The following is a 24,253-nucleotide window of genomic DNA, read 5'->3' as shown; positions in this document are numbered from 1 at the left end:
CCAAGCATTGACTGTCAATCATCAAACAGTGGACCCTATATTTGGACATTTGTGTCTGGAATGCATTGCATGTCAAAGCATTCAAATATCTTGTTGTAAAGTGTATTGCCTTTGGGTCTTTGGCTGATATACTGTGTTTCTTTTTTGTTTATTTTATTTTCAGCTGCCTCTTTGTTGCCAAAAATTACACTCTCAGATCTGCCATTAAAGAGGCTTTGAAACAACCTGCCTTATATCTGCTTTAGGTACCACAGCTTGTCTTCCAGAAGTGTATGGGATACACTTGAACCGCCTGCAGAAAGGGATGAGTCTAAAGAATTTATAAAAGAAATTTCCATCAGCTTGTTTATGGTGTTCTTCGTAGAGTAAAAGTCTGTCCGTTTTGAGTTTTGCAATAACTGCAAAACATTGCTGCCCTATTTGCACATTGCTGCCCTTTTTACTCCTCACTGAAGGATTCTCCTCCTAACCGATTCTATATTTCTCAGTACCCCTCTAAATATCACCACTGCATCGTTCTGAAGCCTTTCACATATCATTCTTACTGAAGGATTGGTGTTGCAAAAAGAAGTTTCTCGCAGTAAGGCATGGTGCATTACCACGGCCAGCCTCGGTTTACAGCCTGCAGAACAAATATGTCCTACTGTCAGTAAACTACAAAGGTAAATGAGGAATGCTGGGAAGATTTAGAGAGTGACAAGGCAAGATGGGTAGTCCTGATTATTGAGGTGTAAATTTTCCATGACCTATAACTTCGACTTAATCAACCTCCTGCGGAGAGCACAACAAGTACATGAATCACAGCAACACATAAGCAGGATTTATCCTCTCACAAACGGGCATACAGTAAATAGACACCACCACTACATATTTGTGTTTTGAAATATTAATTTTCAAGCGCACACGCACAACCACACATATAAAAAAGCTGCAATTTCTATTATAGCTTTTCAGTGCTCTGATGGATAAAGCACAGGCTGTGCCAGAAGTATTGCTTCAGTGTGTTCAACACTACAGGGACCTCTAAAAATAAATGAGCAAGCAGCATGTAGGAAGTGTCTTTGGATGGTTGTTTAATCAGTATGTGTGTGTACTAATGCTGTAGGCTGAAGTATATGTCAGTGTTATATAAATGCCATTGGCACATAATGTCTTTTAAGGTAAACACACACACTTTGTAGCTGCAGTGGACACACAAATTAAACAGATTAATACACTGCATTTTTTACCTGCTATTGTCACTTTTTATTGTTTGGGGAGGGAGGGAGACATGGAAGAAGCGGAGGATAACTGATGCCCTCTGCCAATACTCAATCTGCTCCTGTTTGATAATAAAAAATAAATAACAAACTCTAAAATCAAGTATCTGTTTTTCTACAATCGTCATGCCCAGAAGAAGAAAACAGCCAGAGAAACCTGGTGGTAATGGAACAAAAATGTAAGCCGTATTGATGATGATGATGATGATGAAAAGAAAAAAAGGAAAGAGGGAGTGGAAAATAAAACAGAAGAAAAAAATGCTCAGGAAAGAAGAAGATGAGGAGGAAAGGAAAGAAAATGAAAAGAAAGATAAGAGGGAAAGAGAAGGAAAGCGGCATGTGAAGGAGAAGAGGAAGGAATGTGGAAATAGAAGAGGAGAGGGGGAGGAAATGAAAGGAAATGAGAAAAACGGAAGAAATAAAATACAATGAAAGACGGAGCAGAAAAGGAAGAAGGCAAGGAAGAAGTGGAAGAAAAAGAGAAGCAAGATAGAAAACGGAAAGGAAGGTACAGATACGGAGGAGAAGTGGCCTGCATGTCGTCCCCCTTTCTCACCCAACTGTCCTGTCAAAAACTAGTCAGAAAAGCCCAAAAAAGGAAAAAATAAAAAAGAGTAGGAGAACGAGAGAAAAGAAAGATAGGAAGGAAAAACAAAGACACAATAGAAAACAAACAAATGAAAAGATGACAGAGGGATGAGCAGAAGGAGAGGAAAGAATAGAAACAAGTAGAGGAGAAAATGAAGGAAAATTTGAACTGGAGAGGAAATAAAGAAGCTGAGAAGCAAAGGAAAACAAGAATGAAGAATTGAAAGGAGGGAGAAGTAAATATACAAAGACAAATGAGAAGGAAGACAATAATGGAAAGAGAGAAAAGGAGACAAAAGATAAGACGGAATGAAAAAACAGATGACTGAACAAGCTAGTGATTCCCACCCCTAATAAATACCAGAATAAGAAGAAGAAAGAGAAGGACACAGACCAGGAGAAGGAGAAGAGGAAGTCGGCCAAACAATAGTTGAAGAAAATGGAGGAAAATTCAATATTAATATAAAGACAGAGTGTGTGTGTGTGTGTGTGCCAACGTGTATTTCTGTGCATATGGTGGCATTAATAGCCTTTTAAAAATCTCTTGCTCAGAATCCTTTCATCTCCAATAATCCCTTTTCCTTTAGAAGTGCAGATTACGTCCACATATAGCGGAATAACGTCTTCGTCCACAAGGAAACTCAATCACCTTCAACTCTCACCATTAGAAACACCCAAGTACACAAAAACCGCCACGCCAACACGTTTGCATGTGCCTGCGAAGAGAAGAGAATGTTTATCTTGTTCTGCCGGTGTACGAGACAGACGGTGTCATTACATATGCCGCTGCCATCGCTGCCAGCTGCACGGCCAGGCACCGCTGGTTTCCATGGAGGTAATCTGCACCAGCAGAGGCAGGCTAGATTACGGATAGGAGATGAGACTGGGGGCTGGCCACGGGCATCCCCCCAAGCTTTTGTCTGTCATGCTGTTTCACTAAAGCGCATGGCACCTCTTTGGGGGATGAAAGCATCTATCTGTCTGTAACCGAGCTCGCAGAGAGGATGAAATGGATTTGGCTGGAAAAAGGCAAGGTGCGGCTGGTGAAACATTTAAACATCTCTGCTAGACTCGAGTCGGAAAAAAGACATTCAGAGCACGAACGCTTGTAACAGGTGTCCAAGGTGTCCAAGGCAATCATGTAGCACTGAATGAAGACAACAGGCCCCACGCAGCTGACACAGAAACCTCTGTTAAGGGTGACAACGTAGCATGCATACGTAGCCAAATGGATTATTGTTATACAGCAGTTTAACATTTTCAAATTTGGTATTTCAACCGTAATTTCCTAGTATTTACAGAATGTCCATGCCATATGATTTTTGTTTCCCATGAAAAAGCAAATCTGCAAAGGCAAAAGCAACATAATTAACCTTCTATGCTGCTACATTTACATAATACCATCTGTCTACTCCCAAAACTTTATCACCTCTGTGTCAAGGCTCTCTGTCCCTTTTGACAGATTTTCTGCAGACATGCCTGAGCATAAAATCCTCTGATATTCACTGCGTTCAGTGTATCCTGTGAAGCATGATTTGAATGTGCTACAAACGGTTTTCTGTCTTGAAGTTCCTTGAGTTATTCTCATTGAATTCATGCACCTTCAAATGTTGAAACTACCATTTACAAAAAAAATTGAAAATACAGTATGTGTTGCCAAATAAAAGGCAGTTTTAGTTTTCAACAGGCCATGAATCTAAGAGAGCTGCTTCTGAAAATGAAAAAAGAAAACGGGACAGGTATAAATGCTTTTAAGAGATACTTTTATTTACTTTGGAAGTCCACAAGGTTGCAAAGTAATGACTGCAGCAAAAGATATGACATTTTGATTTCATTTAATATGAAGAGAAACGACAGCAAAGGGAAGCACTCGAGGAAGCCAAATAAAATGTTTTGTTTGACGAGAACAATGTAATAAAAAAGAAGGAAAAAATCTACCTTACTCTATCTACAACAGTATATAATTTCATTGAATGTTCAGTAAAGAAGATTACTGTTTCATCAAGGTGCATTTTATGAGGTGTATATATAATAGAAAACAGTATCTGTATTTCATAAAACCAAGGTATCAGGCAGAGCTTGAAAACTGTGGGTGCCCAGATGGAGGACAAAGTTTGCCGACCCATCTACTTCTGCAGTTTTTATATAGGTCTAGTGTGAAGAAGTCAAACCCTTGGAGGATAGTGTGTCAGTGGTATGCATTAGGCAGGATCTTGCCTGTGGGGTGGAAGCATACAAGGTCAGGGAAAGCATTTGCGTTGATGTTGCTTCAGTGGGGATGAAGTTGCCAACAAAACTGGGTTGCTGGGTTGTTGTCTTTTGATTTTCTCTCCTAATGCAGTTCATGATCTTCATCCTTACCCAGTAGAGCAGGTTGTTCTCATGAACCATTTGTACATATAGCCACAAAAATGAATGCACTGTACTTTGTATTTATTCCAAGTTTATTTTACTGTGTGAACCTCCTTTGACTGCTGTTGTTTAAGACCACAAAGGTACACATAGGGAGGAGGTTGTGGTGGATTTGGGGATCCTGAAACAAAGGGCTTTCAAGCAGGGCAGCGCAATTTGTGTCCCAGAAGAAGATAAGGGGAAAACATGAGACTTTCACCCTGGAAACGTGTGTTTGTGTCCCTAAAACTAAGGGCTTTTAAGCATTGGAGCAGAATTTTCACCCAGGAAATGGGTGTCCCAGGAGCAGTGTTGGGCAAGTTACTTCCAAAATGTAATGCATTATCGATTACTAGTTACTGTCATTTGAGAATAATATTACAATATTACTGTCTCTGAATTGTAATGCATTACACTAATTTTACATTCCTTTTGAGTTACTTTCACCAAAATAACACCGGAAGATTGACCAGTTTGTGAATTTCACAACTGGATCACTAAAGTCTCCTCTTTATCCACTTTAATACATCATAGATTATTCATAATATTTTGTAAAGTGTATATGAATATTTCAAGTAACTAAAGCTATAAAAAAGACAAGTAAAACACACAATAGGCAAGTAGGAGAAAAAGAAAATACTCAATTAAAACTACCTTACAGTTGGGTTAAAGTACGGCATTGTTGTAAAATGTTTATTTAAAGCACTTGAATAAGAAATTCATGTTCAGTTTAAAACAGTCTAAAGATAATGGTCAATTATAGTGTGATTAAAACTCACTAGTTACATTATTTAAAGTACTTGATATACAGCTGACATGTGAAAAAAGGTACACAACCTTATTTGTTTAATTTAGTTTTACTGCAAATCCTCACAGGAAGTACTTTTATTTTGAAGCAGCCTACACAGAAGTTTTCTGTTGTGTACTCTTGGTAGCTTACTGAGATGAACGTGAGACATTAGATGTAAAACATGTCCATCTGCTCACTTTGTTGTTTAATATATATATCATATTGTAATTTAATAAATGGTCCCAGTAAAAGACAAGCGATTTAGGTCATTGTTCAATGCCATTCCACTACAGGCACAGTCACTCTCCAAGTACAATATTACAGAAATGTAATTAGTAATTTGTCATATAAAGGAATACATTACTGTCATTGCATTACTTTTGTAACACGTTACTCCCTACACTGCCCGGTAGTACTACTGTAAGGTTTAGAAGTGGATTTAATTTATATTTGGAAAGTTGTAATGCTCAGAATTTAATGTAATTTATATTTGAGTTTATTTACTAGAAATGTATTTACAATGTTTAGTCAGTTGATCCTTTATATATTTATGTTACACAATTATTAGTTACATTTATTATTATTTTTATTATTATTATTTATTATTATTATTGTTATTATTATTATTATTAGTAACTTTATAATAGGCAGCCAAATAATGTTTATTGACAGTTTATACATGATTTCCATTGACAAGTTAACAGAATTTATAAAATGTTTAAATTTGAACAACAATAAGCCGTAAAAATAAAATAAAGCAAGACTAATAATCATCGAACATTATTAATTATCATTTTGTTGTTAGTTAACAGTGAAATGACTTAATATAAGTTGGATTAACTATTGATTTGCCATCTATTAATGATGGTTGTTGTAAAGTGTTACCCACTTGGGTTTTAATGCAGGATTTTAAATTTGGTTAGCTTTGAGTCAAACATCTGAGCCACTAGCCCTTCCACTAGCCCTTTGGAACCCTTCCTGAGTGCTCACCAATGCCAAGCAATGCCAGCAGACCATTCCTCACTATTTCATCTAGCTCCAACACCAAATGCAAATACATTTCACCGAGCCTCGTCCTGGTGGGACCAGGCAATCATGATGCATTCACGCCACACCAAACCTATTTTTTATTCAAGCTTGGCAGTATTCACCATGCATGAATGGGCTCCATGTTCTAAGATGGAGCCCATTCACAGCATTGAAGGTTGCACACTGGGCGCATACGCAGATGGTTTTTATTCTTCCTCAGAATCTTTGAGCCCGTAGAGTGCTTGCATTAGAGTCTTTGCCTGGCTGTCTCCCCTGACTTCCGGGCTCTTCACATCCATGAAGAACATGAGAATAATTTAGTTATTTTAAGATTAAATTACATAATGCGTCACATGTATTGGACCTAATGCGTTCTGCTACTACAAACAGCTATTTAAGGGTAGGTGTTAGGCACTATTCAGTGTTTCACAGTAGTTTCTTTTGTAGGGAAAAACCTTTCCTTAGGCCCTGTTCCAAATTATTAACAGTGTTAGTTTGTCTGTTTAATTATTAATTAAAATATCTTGTGTCTTTGAAACAATATCAATCAGGTGCTGTTGAAAGTGGTCCAACCTATTTTGTGTGTTGGTACTGGTTTTTAGGGTAGAACCACAGCTTAATCAGGGATAGTCAAAACAGGTTTGCGGGATTATGTCCTCTTAACAGGGAGGGGTTGGACCCTGTTAAGATGGAGGGAGGTAGAGAAAAGAGTTATGCAGTAAATTTAATTTTATGAAATCCGGTGCGCTCATACAGTATGTATGTGCGTCCATAGGTTCATTTTGATGTCAACAGTCACTGAGACATCTTACATCAATGTTTTGGAAATTGCTTTGTATGATTTTGATACTTGAGCTCTCCCTGTACTTACCTGGGCAGGTGGTACATTCCAGTTATTTGAGGCTGAGTGTCATTAACTTGAATGAGGGAGTGAGGTGGTGGCAGTTGGCTGTGATGCTGCAACTTTTATTACTTTGTATTCATCTTAATTTCATTTTGTTGAATTTTTTGGAGGTTTAGGAATTCAAATTACTTCAACATTGGACATTAGCTCTCATACCAACAGTTCATATTGACTTCTTTAAACAATAACAACGAACTTGGGAAAACCTTAGACGAGTGTATGGAACTAATAAAGTCAGAGAACACTCATGACAAACAATTCTACAGGTACTTTGGGTTGTTTTGGAAGGAACAAACAAATTATATATATATATATATATATTTGTGTGTATGTATTACTTGAAACTTGGGTCTTGGGTTTTGTGTGTAAAATAATTAGTATTTGCTTATACATGGGGCTGTTTTGCCCTGTGATGATAATAATTTATTCACAATTGTTTACCACCGGTATCCCGGGAGAACCAATCAAATAAATAACTGAATAAATAATGAGTATGCTCTATTTAGAAAACAAACAACTCATTGTCCTTGGGAGATTGTGTAGTACTAATTTGATTATTTGTTGAAATAGCAAGCCAAAAAGCAGAAACACTTTACAATGTAGCAACAAAGACCCTTGGAGGAAAAATGGATTCTATTGGACATTGAAAATTGAGTAAGGCAAAGAGGTCATTAAGCCCCTTCACTCAGTAGTTGTTGTTCTGGTTGTTCTTTCAATGCACCATGTCGAAACAAATGGCAAAAAACCTGAACAAAACACATATCAAGGTGACAAAAGGAGCCCATTTATTTATTGTCACAGGAAAGGTCTCTTTTCTCGTTCTGTCTCTCTCGAAAAATGTGGGTACTTTAGCAAAAGTTTGCTCCCTTTGGCCAGAAATCTAGGTTTCAGCTTTGACCCAGCATTCACATTTGACAAACAAATTAGTTCTGTTGACAAATGTAGCTTTTTTCTTCTCAGGACTATTGCTGAACTAAAATCCTTCCTCTGTTGTAAGGACTTGGAGACTGTTATTCATGCTATTATGTGGTCATATATTGACAACTGCAATTCCTTGTATTTTGGGATTTGCCAATCATCGTCATTACGCCTGCACCTTGTCCAGAATGCAGCTGCTAGATTGTTGACTGGTGCCACATATCTCCCCGATTTTGGCCTCTCTTCACTGGTTACCGGTCAAATATGGAATCGATTTTAAGGTCATATTACTTGTTTTAAAAGCATTACATGGATTGGACCCTTTGTATTGCTGATCTCCTTACCCTACATCACTCCTCCAGGAACCTACAATCATCTAATCCGTTCCTTTCCTAGCCCCAGCTGTTCCACAGTCTCAGATGAAAACAAAGGGGGATTGTGCCTTCTCTATTGTGGGCCTAAGACTCCTGAACAAACTTTACATTCATATTAGGTCCTTTTCTACTGCCAAGATCTTTAAGTCTTATCTTAAAATAAATGAATAATTCTTTGGCCTTTGGCGTATGATTTAGTTTAGGGACATTAGTTTAGAAGGTTGTTTGTATGATGTTCATATATTTTGTTTTCTTCCTTTGTTTTTATAACATAACTTTGTACCCCACTTAGTTCAGCCTAGGTTGTTTTTAAATATGCTCTATAAATACATTGACTTTTCTCTAAAAGGTGCTTTACTTTTGCCTTATAAATCTAACAGTGATGAGGCATTGGCATAGAGTTAGAAGTGGCAGATGGAACTCAGCACACGTCTTCAATCATCAACCTATAATTGATTCTGGTTATTGTGATGTTTTGTATACAATGTAAATACTAATAATAGAGGTAAAGAAACAACTGAGTACACAGGGAAACACGAATAGGAACAAGACGTCATGAACCAACAAAGGAGTTGTGTATTCCCATTGAACGCACATTCATTGGCAGTCTTTTCTAAGAACTGGTGGTGAATGGTGCTCCAGTTTTCACATCAGGCAGCTGTGATTTTCTACCACATATGCTTAAAAAAAGACTCAACATTATGCCGATACTTTACTTCCGTCCATCACAATGAGAGGCGCAGTTTCTCCTTTTTTCCTCGCTCTCCACGAGCCTTCGAAGGCAACAGAAGTGTTGGCACACAGCTCTCTGGCCAGGCGGGGAGGCATCTTTTGATGGGAATGGTGATAGAAACCTTGTGGTGGTGTTGGCGGTGAGCCTGTTGTGCTCTGCTGGACAGTCATTTTCTCACCAATTTGACATGCGTGGCATTTTGTTATCTTACAAGGACGCCTTCTTTGGAGAGTAGATTATTCACTGAATGTCAAGGAGGGATACTGCCCCCCCTCCCTTCTTAAGGGATCCAGAAAGCTCAGTGACAATGATCCATTCTTTCCCTCAATTTCTTTTTCTTTTCAGCAAAATTGCACTTGAAGTTAACAACATTTCAGTCGGATACAAAAGTCTCCATGCAGGCAAAGCTGGATAAAAATGAAATAGATTTGCAGATAGAAGATGAGCTGATTTAAAATGTTTGCTTTTTTAATCTTGTAAAACTGTTGGAACAATAAATAAGCAAACAAACACCAGCCGTGTTTCCATTCAGTGTTTGAATACCATTTAAAATATTGCATTAGAAGGCTGAATGAAAATGGCTAAATCCATAAAACTTGCTCAATTGTGAAGAAAAAAAATGAGCAGAAAGCTTGCTCAAAGTAGTATTTGCCTTCGTCAAAAACGAGTTCCATATCGAAATTAAATTGGGATATAGAAAAGTTTTTGCCGAATAAGGTCTGATGTAGCGAACAATTGACTCACGTGACTGATCAGCTGTTTCTGCTGTTGACGTCTTAGCAGGTATTTCCGATGTATCTTTGTCTCGGGAAAAGCTTGAAACATGGTCAATACTCACAGAAAAAACTATTCAAACCTGCTAAATTGAACCAAATTGCTGAAGACCTCTTCATTTTTCTCCAGTAAATTGGTTAAATGCAGTCAGCAACCTGTACTACTTCAGCTCTGCTTCTCGGGGGCTTACAGCCATGCATAGACTATAGTGGCAACTTCTGAGGGAACTATCATGTATCCAGGTTTATTAGCTTCAAACTAGTTGATAGAAATAATTCTCAGTTCTTTTTGATAAATTTTCAAAAGTTCTTTAAAATTCACTTGACTATTGAATGGAAACACAGGTAGCAAAAAGAGTAAATGTCATCTAAACTACGATATTATATTTTAAAGCCTTTTAAAAATGGACAAGTGATTTTTTTTTATTTTTCTGGCAAAGACATGTGTTACCTTAGATTAAAATATAGGTGAGCATTGATTCCACAAGGACATTCCAGTTACATAGCAAAAATCACTTACAGTTAAGTTGAAATCTTACTCAGTCTTTCAGTCCTGCAGGGCCCGGACTCCTACACGGGTCCAGACCTGTATGCTGAAAGTTTTGTGGCTTTGTATGTTAGCATTGACAACTTTGGAACAGATCCAGGGGAAGCAGAAACCTTTGCAGGCAATGATCTGTTCTGGCCTAACGAATGGTCTTGCTATGGCACCAGTCAGAGCTCGGATATTCAGCACTGAAGGCAGAGACATTTCCGAGACCTTCTGGAAGCTAAAGTAACAGCTTCCGCCTGGCAGTTAAAGAGAAATTATCTTCTGCCACCAGACAAATATCTGACAATTCTATGGCTTTAGTGACTTTGACACTAAAGACTATGGTTCATTATGATGTTAAATTTAATAGTCTCATTTGATATCTAGTTCAGACAGATGTAGGTCAGAAAATGTACTTAGTTAAAAATCTCATAATCCCAGCCCAAGGTCCAATAGTTACTGTTCTGAAACAGCTACAAAGTCATCTAATTAACCTGTGTAAAATAGTTATTGCATAAACTCTGTGTTGCATGGATACATACATCCTCTCAGTAGAAAAATGTACGCTGGAGACAGGGATGCATCAGTATAACGTTGTCACTTGTCACCATTGTCTTTTACAATATTTAACCTAGTTGGTCAACCAAATGCTGTGAGTCATCTAGGCATAACCATAAAAAATGTTTATCATGCTCTAGCTGTCACAAGTATGTATTTTTGAGAAAAAAGATATATGTTTATGTTGAGTCAGATACAATCAACATATCAATATGTTTCCTCATACTCTTGATTTTATAAAAGCTAATGTGGCCAGTATTTTATCTTTTTCAAAAGATCTTCTCTGTTATTTAGAAAATAAATAAAAAATGCCATTTCTAGCATCAAATTGTCACTACAATACCACTGCTTTGTTCAGCAGTTATTAATTGCTTTACTGTTTGTATTGTTATGTGTTCTGCTCATGTTTTAATCTGATTCAAATATTGCCGGGGATGTTGTCATTTCTTGTTGTCTAACTGCCAGATAGCTTTATCCAATATTGGAAAGCCTCGTATACACACACACACACACACACACACACACACACACACACACACACACACACACAAATCTTGTGAAATCCACAAGATTTTCGTCTCCTGGCCATCCACCTAGCTAGCTATCTTTGCAGTCTGCTCACACCCGCACAGTCCTCTCCTTTGGACAAACACAGCAGTCTCCTCTGTGATGGATGTGGAGTCTAAGTGCCACCACTGTTTTTAGCCTTCTAAATATTTCTGCTCTCACACAACCGCCTCTATGAGCTTGACACTGGCTTCTCTCTTTGGCCTCTTTGTGTGCAATATTTGCACCTGTTCCATCTGTCTCTCTGCGGAGCACATTCCTTTTCTTTCTTTCTTTTATTTTTTATGCCATTTGTTTTCCCTCTGTGTGTCTCACAGAAAACCTACTGGAAAAGCATTGCGGGAGCTATGCTAATTTCCCTGACAATAGTGTGGGTGAGGAAAACATATAGCCTCTTATGGAGAAAATGTGCAAGCATACACAATACCATGCATATGTTTGTGGGCGTCCATATGTCAGAGTGTGTTCCTTTTCTTTCCCGTCTGATGTAAATGTACTCTACATGCTCCTCTGTGATCAGCAAGTTTGAGTCTATTATGGCTCAGATGATGCAGCATTACAGGAAGCCGATAGTGCCAGACATGGTGCTCTCGGTGGCCCTTTTTCTGAGATTTGTTAGAATAAAGATTGGGATCTATTGCAGAGGGCAAGCTGGCCGGCGCTCTTTGCAGACAGGGAGGGAGGGAGGCAGGTTAAAGAAAGATACAGGGTTTTTATGAGGCTGAAGAAATGTAAATTCTATAGCTAAAAGAAATCTTAAATTATATGCAACCACAAGCAGAGGTTTTCTCTTAAGAGACCACTAAAATTCATGCAAAATACAACATTAATAAAAAGGTTTTAAATTAGTGGGACTACTTTTGTTACATCAACAAAAAGTGAAGGTTATAGTATACTGTAGACTGCTAAATGTCACTGTGCATAGGATGGATATGTGGGTTGCATATCATAAATAATCTTAATTTGTATTGTAGAATTTATACCCGACCATACATCGGTACAAGTACATGACTTGTATATGGGCCACTACAACTCAACAAATGTGCAACATCCATAAGTGCAATATCTCAGCAATTTTAACTGGTTGGTATGCGTCAAGGCACCATTAACATTGCAGCTTTAATTTCGTTGTACTGACAATAAAGGAATTATATTCTTATGGCAGCACACTCCCAATCCAATCAGCACTGGTATCAGCCACACATTACATAATATATTTTTAATGGACTGATAATGATTGTATGACCCACGATAAAAAGATTGTTTGATTTATACCCACTGTGGTCTGGCTACATCAGTCCAAAGGGGACTGTTAAAACCAGCATTGCCTCTGTGTAAAAAAAGAACATACTTGTCAGTTCAATAAAATCACTGTATTGACAGACCATTGGTATTGACACAGGCAGCTGTGATTGAAAAGAGGGTCTTCCTGAAACAATCGAGCGTCATTCAGTAATTCACATGTGTTTTACCATAATAACCTAACTGTAACCATAAAGGCCGGAACATGTCACTCTGGAAGGCACTTAAGTAAAATTCACATGCCTCATTCATAGAGCTTTGAATGGTTGTTTCTTGTTATTCTTGAACAGACTTTGAGTTTGACATTTATGTTGTTTTGTTTTTCACCGGCCTACCAACAGGAGCTATATGAACACAACAGGTGGTTGAGATTTGGGAGGTGTGAGTGCGGCGGCTCACTCTGCGAGCTTCTGTAGAGTTGTAGACCTGCAGAGGCCTGCAACTTTCTCAAAACCACAATTCCAGCATGACAAAAAACAGCCAGTGGCTTGACTGACTGTGAGCATCACTCTTCCCTGGAACAATAGTTTCAGACTGGCACGGCTCTCCCCAGACACTGTCAACAGTTTTGTCAGATTCTACTGCACGAGAAAACACACCTCTGCCACATTTTCTCTATGTCATTCTTGTACAAAAACAACAGCAAAAACTGTTATTAAAGTGACCTGATGTTCACAAGGGTTCAAATATTCAGCTGTGTTATTGGGGATAAACTGTAAATACAAACCATTAAAAAAATGTTTTCATGAAAGCTATGACAGACACTAGTTTTCCATAATGCAGATGTCAGTGTCAATAGATGCTCAGTAATAACTGAATTAGTTTGGGGCGGGTGGCAACAATTGTGATGCGTCTTCTTTTTTTGTTTAGCATTTACAAGCAATAAAAAAATAGAAGCCACAGGCATGACCCAAGGGCATACGTCTTGGTAATAAAAGTATTTTATAGTGTCATAGTGGAGCACTGTAGAGACAAATGGCTGGGACATGGCTGATGTAACACATTTACAATCAAACAATCCTCCAAATGCTTGGTCCTGATTCAAAACAGAAGCTCAGAGAGTCAGCTTCAGACTGCGGTAGCTACAAACAGACCATGAAGGGAAGACATCAGTGCTGTGCTGTTTCCTGCCTCTTTAGGGAGGAGAGAGTAAAGCCGGGAGACAGCCTGAGAGTCAGAGATGCACTGAAGGGTGTCAATATAGTACAAAATTGAATAAAAGGGTAATTAGGGAAATCATTACCTGACACTGCTGCAGTTGGGGATTTGGTTAATTTACTGAACAATCCTTCAGCGAATGGACTGTGTCTTAGAAGATTTTTATGTCAAGGGTGACTGAGTGCCTGTGAGTGCTGAAGGATGAATTCATAATGCACTTCTTAATAATGAAAGCTTGGATTCAATCAAATCTGCTTTAAAAGTATTTGTTCAGTATACGAAAAGGCAAAGTTGGTGCTGATGGAAGCATATTTTTGTCTGCGTTGAAGCGTAAACAATACTGTGAGGGGCACTTTATTGGTCCCTGTGTGCATTAAAACAGTAGTCTAGAGCAGTCAATTCATACTTCATCATTATCATGAAGGATCTGAATTACTTAAGATATGCTACATTTAATTCCTGTCCTTTTTTACATTATTCATGTAAATAATGAGGTAAAAGTCTATAAAATGTAAGAGTACAAAATGTATCTTCAAAGAAAGAGCTAAGAGGGTAATATTAAAACATTAACCAGCTAGAAGAGCTGACTGATCTGTAGAACACAGGCCATAACATAAAGCCCAGTGGTATACAGCAGCCAACAATTTTAGACATTAAGCAGTTTAGTCATGAAGAGCAGATCATCCGACAATGATAATAAAAGTTGCTGATATCAGGTGTGTTCATACCCTAAAGAAGAAAGCAGAACTACGAACCGTTATGGTAATCAATTTGATTAATATCATACATAAATAATTCAACACCATTTTAACTCCTTGAGCAGTTCAAAGCCTGGGAAGGGTAGTAGTAACTGAACTAAAGGAACATCGTTGGCACATTGAGGGAATTCAAGGGTTTGTAAAGATTAATAGATACCAGTATCATCAGCATGAAACTGGTAAAATGCATTTAATACTTCACAAAGATTGTTTGTAATGATATCAAGGGTACTAGTACAGAACCCTGAGCTGCATGCCCCTTAATACAAAGAGAACGGAAGAAGACCCAGCATACCAAAACACGTTATTTACCCAACAGCTTGAGTAGATCAGCTAATATTGTGGTGTCTATTAACCCAGAAGAAAGATTCAACTGTGTAAAAAACCGTTCGGTAGTCCATGATTTCGGATATACATCTGGAGGAGATCTCTATGACATTGTTGCTTGTTATGTACTGCTGTTTTTCAGGCTAAACAATGTAGCTACACACAAGTTACATGACCGCAATTAGCTACAGTGGGTCCCCATGGGGGGAGAGATTTATGAGAAGGTTTCATGTTTTTTTTATGTATATTTGTATGTGTCTGTGGTGTGTGATCTTGAAAGTGCTGTAATGTGGCAAAGCTGTTTGCGTGATGCAATTATTTCGACAGAAGAGCATCATTTTTTGCTCCTTTTCAAGTAATTAATTTATACACGCCAGTTAAAAATAAAACCAGAAGAGGACCCGTGTGAGAATATTAAGGGAGGGGAAGCTGAAAGGGTGTCAAAACATCTGCTGGTCGCACTGCAAAGCAGCATCCACTACCGATCAAATCACAATCACAGAAAATGCTAGTTTATGGGCTCTAAGTACTGGTGAAACATTGTCTACTGTTCATCAGTTTATTTAGCAGCAGTATGGACCAAACCATTTTTACTCCTCTGGATGCTCACCTGAATTGGTCTTTTGGATTTCTACTCCAAATGAAACCGGCAGGATTTTCAATTCCAGCTTTCAAAGAGATATGGCCACTGCGTAAATAGTCGTATGCAGGGAGGGTGAGTTGTATATGCATCTTTAAACACATACTGTAAGGCTACAGCCAGCATGCACCCTTTGGCTAATGATGCAGCATCAAATAAAAAGGTGTGGAAAATATAACCTTCAGTTAGTGAATATCATGAGGTAAACAACCACCAGTAAGAAGAAAAATCTATTCTACAATTAGAAAAGTATTTATTTTTTCCTCTGAAAATACCCTTTGCATGTATGGACTGTGTATCTACATATTATTTGCAATGATGAATACTTTAAATTAACATAAATATTCCACATATAGTTGAAATTAATTTCCACTATATTAAAGTGTATGTGTCTTTCCCCTATAAAACAACCATAGGCTGTTAGTATAAGCAGCTTATTACGACCTAGTCGTAAGGTCTGGCTACACCACACTCTGGGACAGGAGAAAGAATCACTCTGGGTTGTTTGAATTTCTTGAAAAAACAATCATCTTGGGTGACGCAAATGCGGTGGCTCTGCATAATGGGCTCGGGAAGAAACTTGTTTTAGTGAAACATTTGCAACCTGCAAAAGAAAATACCACATACAATATTAAATTAACTATTCACACAATGCAGTAACATGAGCTAAATAAATTAGCTTGGACTCATTACATGTTAAATGTAATTTGCTCTTATTAGTGTTTCACTGTGTACTTCATCCTAAGCAATCCTTGCCAATCCGTCACAAAACATCCCAGTTAGAGAGTAAATGTCGTAAACGTATTCTTTTTAAATCTTTACAATCATTCCCCAAAAGAATCAAGCAGGGCTGAATTGTTGTACCATCCCAGTCTTCTTCAAAAGTTGTAATTTTCAACATGTAGCCTGCTAGCCTGAAGTTTGTTGTTGTTTCCCGGAGCGAGTTTGACAATGGCAACACAAAGACAGCGGAAAGTGAGCGCTGCAAACCAGGTGATTATCCTGGAGATGTACTTTTGTTGATCCAGACCGCTGTGAATCTAACCAGCAGGATTTTTACATTTTTGTTTAACTTTTCAGACGTTCCCATGAAAGCCGTAAAAAATATTTTTAAAAATAGCAGTAAAAGAGAGATATGGGCCCAATGCATGGAGGTGAGTTTTTTATGCATTCTTAAAAACATCTAATGACCCAGTGTAAGGATGCATCCAGTGCGTGCCCTGTGGGTAATGATCCAGCATCGAACAAAAAGGTGTGAAAAATATGACACACAACATCGTTCTAATGTTTCAGATATACGGTTGGCTTACACCTCTGTCTGTCGATGACGCAGTGATTAGTGAAAATTCTCTCCAACAAATCAGTCGTCAGCAGGTTTTCACTTCACCTTTTGGTAGGGCCTCAGCTTGCATGGAACCTCAATGAAGGTGATACTAAAAAAAGTACCTGTTAGCAGTTACCAGGGACTTTTTTTCGTAATTGAAAACCAAAAGAGGCGAGTAGAGTCGAGGCGAGTCGAGTAAGTACCATGCAGTGGATAACGCCAAAAGTGTCCAGACACAAAACCTCAGATTGCTCCCAATATGGCAGGCCTACATTTATGGCATGTATCATTTAAAGACAACATAGTAAAGGGCTTTGTCTGTTAAGGTAGAAAAGCCCCATATAAGTGCAGAGCCTATTATTCTTTTAAATCTCCCTGGCCTGGCCTGACAGACCAGGTCCCTGCAGACTCCCCTGGTGTCAGTCATTTTCTAGCAGCACCCTCAAATCACAACATTCCATTTATTCGTTAAGTGTTTCTGATCACATGTAATTTGTTTTTCTCTGCACTGTCCCATTCTTGATGGCAGCTGATGAGGTCTTAAGAGAGCCAGGCCTTTTATTCTCCAGAGAGCTTGTCCCAAAACAGCATCTGGCCATGCCTCACAGCCAAACACACACACACACACACACACACACACAGTCTGTCACAATAACTGCCACACAAGTGCTGAATATACTATATTTAACCAGTTCAGTCCATCTCACTGCTGCATTAGCTCTAACCATTCGTCCATCTGCAGTCACTCCATTAAATCTCACTGCAGTCTGTTGTCTGCTGTTTAAAATCTCACTGCTGTGTAATTTCAATATTGGAGAGACATATGGTCTCTGATATAAATAATATTATGTTGTTCCAAGTATAACTCAAAGGACAAATTAGTCTTTCTAAATTGAAGCAGACGCCATGAACACAGAAACAATATAGAAATCTATAAATTATGAACATTGTATGAGACAAATTGGGGAAGGACACACAAGATGTGATAATGTTTTGCAATGTTCACAGCTTTAGGATGTACCTTAAAAATCTCAATTAATCCCTAATAATACTACTACTAATAATAATACATTTTGTTAAAAGGCGCCTTTCTCGGCACTCAAGGACACCGTACAGGGTGTGCACAAATAAGGCATTTTAAAAACAGAAATAAATACTATACAACAATAACAACAACAAAAAGGCAGAGCAACAGACCTTTAACGTCTCCATTATACTAAGATTTTGATACATTTCCCACCTCAGCCACCGTAGTATCTCAAATATAGCCTGCAGCAACCCACTGAGTAATACACACAATTTGTTAAGGTAATAGTCTCAGGAAATTAAAAATGATTAATTAATTTATCTAGTACGACTACAGTACAAAATAAGTGTGAGAAAAGAAGAGAAGAGCAGGTTGAATTATATGCTATCCCGGACAGTTATTAGTTTACCTAATAACAATAAAAATGATATTCCGTCCACAGATAAAGTTTGCATGTCAGTATAACTTCATGAGTTTGCTGCTTGAGGTTCTCCCCCAAAACAGTTTTGACCCATAAAGAGGTCAGCTGAGATCTAATGTGAGCAAACAATGACCATTAAATTACTGCAAACATCTTCTGCAGCACAATCAAAGTATTCAAGAGTCTAATATTTACCTCATTATCTCCTAGATGTTCCCCACTCTCAATGCCCTGGTGGCCCTCCTGCAAAAATGCTGCTGCTCTCGTTAGGCCCTCTTTATGTGTGCAATCTTCCAACTTTAATGGTCTAAATATGATATGGAGTAATTAGATATGATATAATCCTGACACTTAAGTGGCTTATTTGGCATTTTTAGTATTTGGTGGCTACCAAGTGGCGCAAAGCTGATTGGTGCTGTATTGGCAGAATTACAAGGCAATGGAATAATTAATATTAATTAGCATTCATTTATTTATTTTGGGGACCTTGGAATAAATATAAATACAACATGGATGTATGATCACCTTATTAGGTTGTCATGGCAAATGTTTGTTTATAGCCATCTGAGGAATGTAAGTCCCAATGTTAACTTTCCTGTGAGCTCTGTTTTTGGCTCAACCGCTATACCAAATCCTCTTTGTAATTTGATGGTGAAATGCTCTTTGACTTAATATCTTCAATGTGTTAGAATGATCAGTATAATAGATTGATTAACAGAAAGTTTACTGACAACAACAAATTGATTTTTTTCGTTTAAGCCAAAATGATCTTACTTTTCCAAAATAAAAATAAAATATTGGCTCGTCAAATGTGAACATAAGCTGCTTTTATGATTTCTATAAAAATGTATATTGGTTTTAGACTGACAAAACAAGTACCTTGGGAAATTTGGATTTCTGCACATATTAGCCTGATAGTTAGTTGCAACAATAGTTTAGTGGCTTAAAGCAACATCAAAGACTCTTTTTTTTTACCTTAAAATAGTGTTTTCAAAATTGTTTCAGCGGTTCATCATCTTGTAACAGGGTGAATGGCATTTGCTTTGCATCTCTCTATCGTATATGACCTCACTATGCCAGTTTTCCAGATCGGGTAGCGGATCTGTAGTTTGAATGAGACAGCGGTAATGGAGCAATCCGCTTCCAACCTGTAGGGTGACCGAAGAAAAAAACGATTTTGTGTTGCTTTAAAGTTGTTTAAAAAAACAAAAATGAAGCATCCTAATTACATGGTGAATGGAGTGAAAATAATGAAGTAAATAACATTGAATACCCAAAGCCCCATTATTGGGCTTTACAGCACTCTTTATGCTGTAGGGTTATCAGCGTAATTATTTGGTCATTTGTGTCCTTGTTTGGAACATTTAAATTAAGATACAACCATTTAGTGCTCAGACTGACATTAGTCTGAAAAGTAGATTTGTCATTTTGGGGTGTATATACTGCTTTTCTGAAAGGAGAAAGAAATGGGAAAGTTGTGTGTCTTACGTGCATTGTTGACTGTCGTGCAAAGTAGACTGATTGTACTAAGCCATTTGGGCCATTTGCATACTCTGATGACAATTACACTCACAATGGGTGAGCAGTAGCAATCCAATCAGCATTGTAAACAACATGTTCACCGTATGGATAGGATTGGAGCAGAGCTCCTGGGTATTTCAGCTGGACACTGCACAAGACTGGAGGCTGTTGGCTGAGGTCATTTATCAACAGCCAGCCACCACAGACAGAGGTGCGGCACATTCTATCCCTGACCTCTGTCCTTTATAAACCCAGACAATGTCCTACTAAGACTTGTTTTTTTCCTAGGAAAAGTATCTCTATCACTGGTGAATTGTTTGCTTTTCTTTCCCCAGAGGGAATGAATCGTCCTTGGACCCCCCCCCCCCCCCCCCCCCCCCCCCCCCCCCTCACGAATTCAGACCAGCATCAAGGGGGGAAAAGGTAAAAACAGAAGAGCAGAGGAAAATAACCCTAACAAGGTTTATACAATGGGTAGTGCCAGCCAAGCATCCTGCTTGGTCAGATAAGCATTCTTACCATGTTTTATGAGACCCTTAACAACATTCAGCCCAACAGGACAAAAATGAAACTGGTTGCTAAGCTAAAAAAGTGAGGTATTGTGCTAGTCAGGGAGATAAGTAACCATTTGTGCTTGTCCTTTATTTTTGTTTATTTACATTACTTTACAGGGTTATTTCTGCCAATAACCATATGTTAAACATCTGTGAAGTAGCATGTACAGCAACAAACTACCCAGTGTTTACATAATGCGCTGCTAATAATGACTGTATGTCCCATAGATGTCAAGTACTCACACTTAACAGCACACTTTCTTGGGTCCTCAACAATACACCCGCCAAGTGCAAAGTCGATCCATGAGCGGATTTCGGGAAGATCGAACAACGGACATCCAGACAGAAACACAGAGATTCCTTGATTTAAAGTTAGATGTATTTGGTGTGTTTTTGATCATTTATAATGGCAATAATGGTCATTTTCAGAATAGAGCAGCATCATCTTCTCAGCTTCTTCCCTGGTGTCTCGACCGCAACCGTGTCAGAGGCGCTTTTCACTTGCAAGCAACATATGTGTTCTTATTTTGGGATATTCCAGTATTATTTGTGTTTGTCAGGCATGTTTGGGACATGTACAGTATACAATGCATTCAGAATATGCGTCTCAATCTGGGTTTTAACGGCCTCTTGTCTGTTTACAGATTCTGGTCAGCTTTATGCTCTGCTATACACAAACCAACCAGCCAACAGTTTGCAAGGCTGCAGACCCAATAAGAAGAAAAAAACCTTTTAGACATTATCAAAAACTTGTATATCAAAAGGTTTTTGGATATGACCAAACATTGCTACGCTGACCTTTAAAGATGCTGGTTGACTAAATGAAAGAGGGACCCTGTGTCCGCCCAGTCCAACAAGACCGCCACTGCTTGAAAATATAGAAAATTTGTATTTGGCATAGCTACATGTAATAATAGTGGAGTATTTACTTTTCCTTAGCCATAATAGGGGAGTATTTACTTTTCCTTAGCCATGTTAACATTTTAGTCGGAATCTTGTCTTTTTTGGAATAAGGGCAAAAACCGGAATACTGTGTCCATGTAAAAGTAGTTTGTTTCACATTAATGAAATAGGCACCCAAATGTAACACTGACGCAACGTTTGTGGTCAACATGGAGGGTTGCAGCGTCTTTATGCCTATTGTTAGTGTGTAAATCAGCTGTTCAACAACTATCCCTAACAAGAATGTAACAATATCATATACTGTAACTGCTTTAAGCACATCTTGAAAGCCGGACACGCTGGTGTTAGCCCTCTGTTTTCTCCTGTTAATAAAAAAGCAATAACGTTTGCTCTTTACTATGCAACACAGTATATATTTCGATATCTGACGTTGATGGTTTTTAAACCGGAGTAGCCACATTTGCTAATAACAATGTTGCTCCTACAAATTAACTCAATTCCCTGATGAGGTGAAAAGTCTACGTGCCTCAACAGCGGAGAATGATTTCACACTTGCTCCATATCCTATGGTATACACACCACATACACAAGCACACACAAACACACCAGCAGTCGCGGCATTCTTGACTGAATATAAAGGAGGCTAGGAAGAGAGGTATGAGCTTCTCACAAATTGACACATTTCATTACTTCTCTCTCTCTCTCGCTCTCTCTCACACTCAATACACTGTATTTCCATATTAGATAATGGCAACTGTGCAGCAAGCATATGATATGAGACAACATGCAAATGAAAATCAATGAAAATGAAAAACATGGAGAATTTATAAATAGCATACACCTCAATACTATATAACAACAAGAATAGGTCCAGTTGATAATGGATCATACTTAACTTATAGTGAAAAATGTATGGTTAGTATACGTTACAAAAAAAACACATGTGTATGTACTGTATAGAGGCACAGAATTCTTACATACTTTATAAATTTCACAGGGCTACATTAGTTTTCTTTCTAACAAAATATGTCTCCTGAATGCGGTCACATACAGCTGAGTTGCATTAGTTGATAACCTTGTTAACCTAGAGGATCACGCCAACTTATTGGGAATTTAGCTTATTCACTGTTACCCCCAGAGTTAGATAAGTCTGTACATACCCTTCTTGTCTCCGTGCGTGATGGTACTCTGTCTGACGGCCCCAGCGTTAGCTTACCCTAGCAAAGAACCTGCAGATAACTGGTTCCAACTAGCTACTGCTCCCAATAAGTGACACAATAACGCCAACATGTTCCTATTTACATGTTGTGTTTTTTATAGTCACAGGGTGTACAAATAACAAGGTCACATGAGACAAAGCCATCTTCTAACCACATACTAACTGGGAAGTATATTCTCAGAAAGGCGAAGCATTGCTACTTGTGCTACTTGGTGCAGAGAGTTTGCCTGGAGTTTGCTTCACGCGAAAGAATGATGTAAAGAGTGATTAGCGCTACACCAAAAAACACAGTTACTTCCGTCAACAAAACCAACGTGAATTTGTAGCTAGTACCGAACAACACTTGTGATCATGGCTGACTTTGAGGAGTTGTCAGAGGATTATTACTTGGTATCAGACCAAAATTTATAAAATATTTTTGACCCAGAATACACAGACGAGGAGTTACACATTTTGGAAGCTGATAGCCAATATGCTGAACAGACTGAGGTCGAGGGGAGAATCAGCAGGGCTGCCAACTCTCACGCATTGGCCGTGAGACACACGCATTTGACTGGTTTCACACGCCACACCTCCGATTTCTCACGCTGAAGTGTCAACCCGGTCGGTCAAATTTTCTGAAAGATGGGTTTATCTATAGATCTACCTGATGAGCCACTCGTGATCGACTAGTTGTGCTTTCAGAGAGCGCTCCCTGTCTGTGGAAGTTTCGAATTGTCCCAAACTGAGAATATTTCTTCCCGATCCATCCCAGGTGCATTTCCCTCGCTTCAGGTATGAGCTCTGAGTATCACAGACCGTCCATCGCTTCGTGACCACTCTCTCTGTGAAAATAGAGGTGAGCAGCGCGGCAAATGTAGCAACTTCAGTTCACGTTAGTGGACTCGCTCTGCTGTGGGCAGTGACGCGTTGCATCCGTGCGTAGACCTCCGATGATGAGGAGCGTACAGCCTCCTCTAAACTTTGTCAGAGACCAGAGACCCAAATGGGCCTCTGTGTCTTTCAGACGGTCTGCATGAGATCCACCATATGAGCGGAGCAATAACATGCACAGCAGACTATATGACAACTCTCCAAATCTCGGACAACAGAGATTGGAGGAGTTATATTTTGAATGTTCACAAAGTTGTAAACATGAGCAAAAATCAGATGAAACACATCTGAGCTTTACTATATATATTATACTATATATACAAAACTATATGTAGGCTACTATATTATATATATAATACTGCACCGCTGGGCCACTATTGTGCTTCTCTAACCTCGGTGCATCTCTAAATGAAACTGTAAATAATTAATTGGATGTTTTATAAAATTAACAAATAGTCTTTATTATCCCAAAAAGTAAATAAAGTAAGTGGGGCCCAGAGGATGAGGGCCCAACATGACTGAGCCTTGGCACAAAGGTTAAAGGATAAGAATCTATGTAACTCAAGGGTTCTTATTCTTTAGAATTTCAGTGGTCTTAGTTAATCCCTCAACATTAATTTAACTTTGGGTCCCTGGTCCCTACACCAGGCAGGGACCACTGGACCTGTTCACCACAGACCCAAATCTTCTCAGCTGTTGCTGACATATGCTACTGTCTCTTCATGTGGCTCATTCTGTTTGGCACATTGTCTGGGGCAGTTCTTATATCATAAGAAGTTAATAATGTAAATAATGTAAATACTAAATGCC

The 24,253-nt window shown here is 38.5% G+C and overlaps 1 long non-coding RNA gene across 1 annotated transcript; it reads left to right on the top strand.

Moving 5' to 3' along the window:
* The first annotated feature begins 1 nt into the window (after position 1).
* LOC117950048 lies at positions 2-22,662 on the top strand. Its single transcript, XR_004657796.1, has 3 exons — positions 2-13; positions 17,122-17,124; positions 22,440-22,662. It is a non-coding gene; the product is annotated as an uncharacterized LOC117950048 (long non-coding RNA).
* The last annotated feature ends 1,591 nt before the right edge of the window (positions 22,663-24,253 follow it).

This window comes from Etheostoma cragini, chromosome 9 (assembly GCF_013103735.1).
Source record: "Etheostoma cragini isolate CJK2018 chromosome 9, CSU_Ecrag_1.0, whole genome shotgun sequence".
Taxonomy (NCBI): domain Eukaryota; kingdom Metazoa; phylum Chordata; class Actinopteri; order Perciformes; family Percidae; genus Etheostoma; species Etheostoma cragini.
The sequence above is the reverse complement of the archived record's forward strand: the minus strand, read 5'-3'. Positions and strand labels throughout refer to the sequence as shown.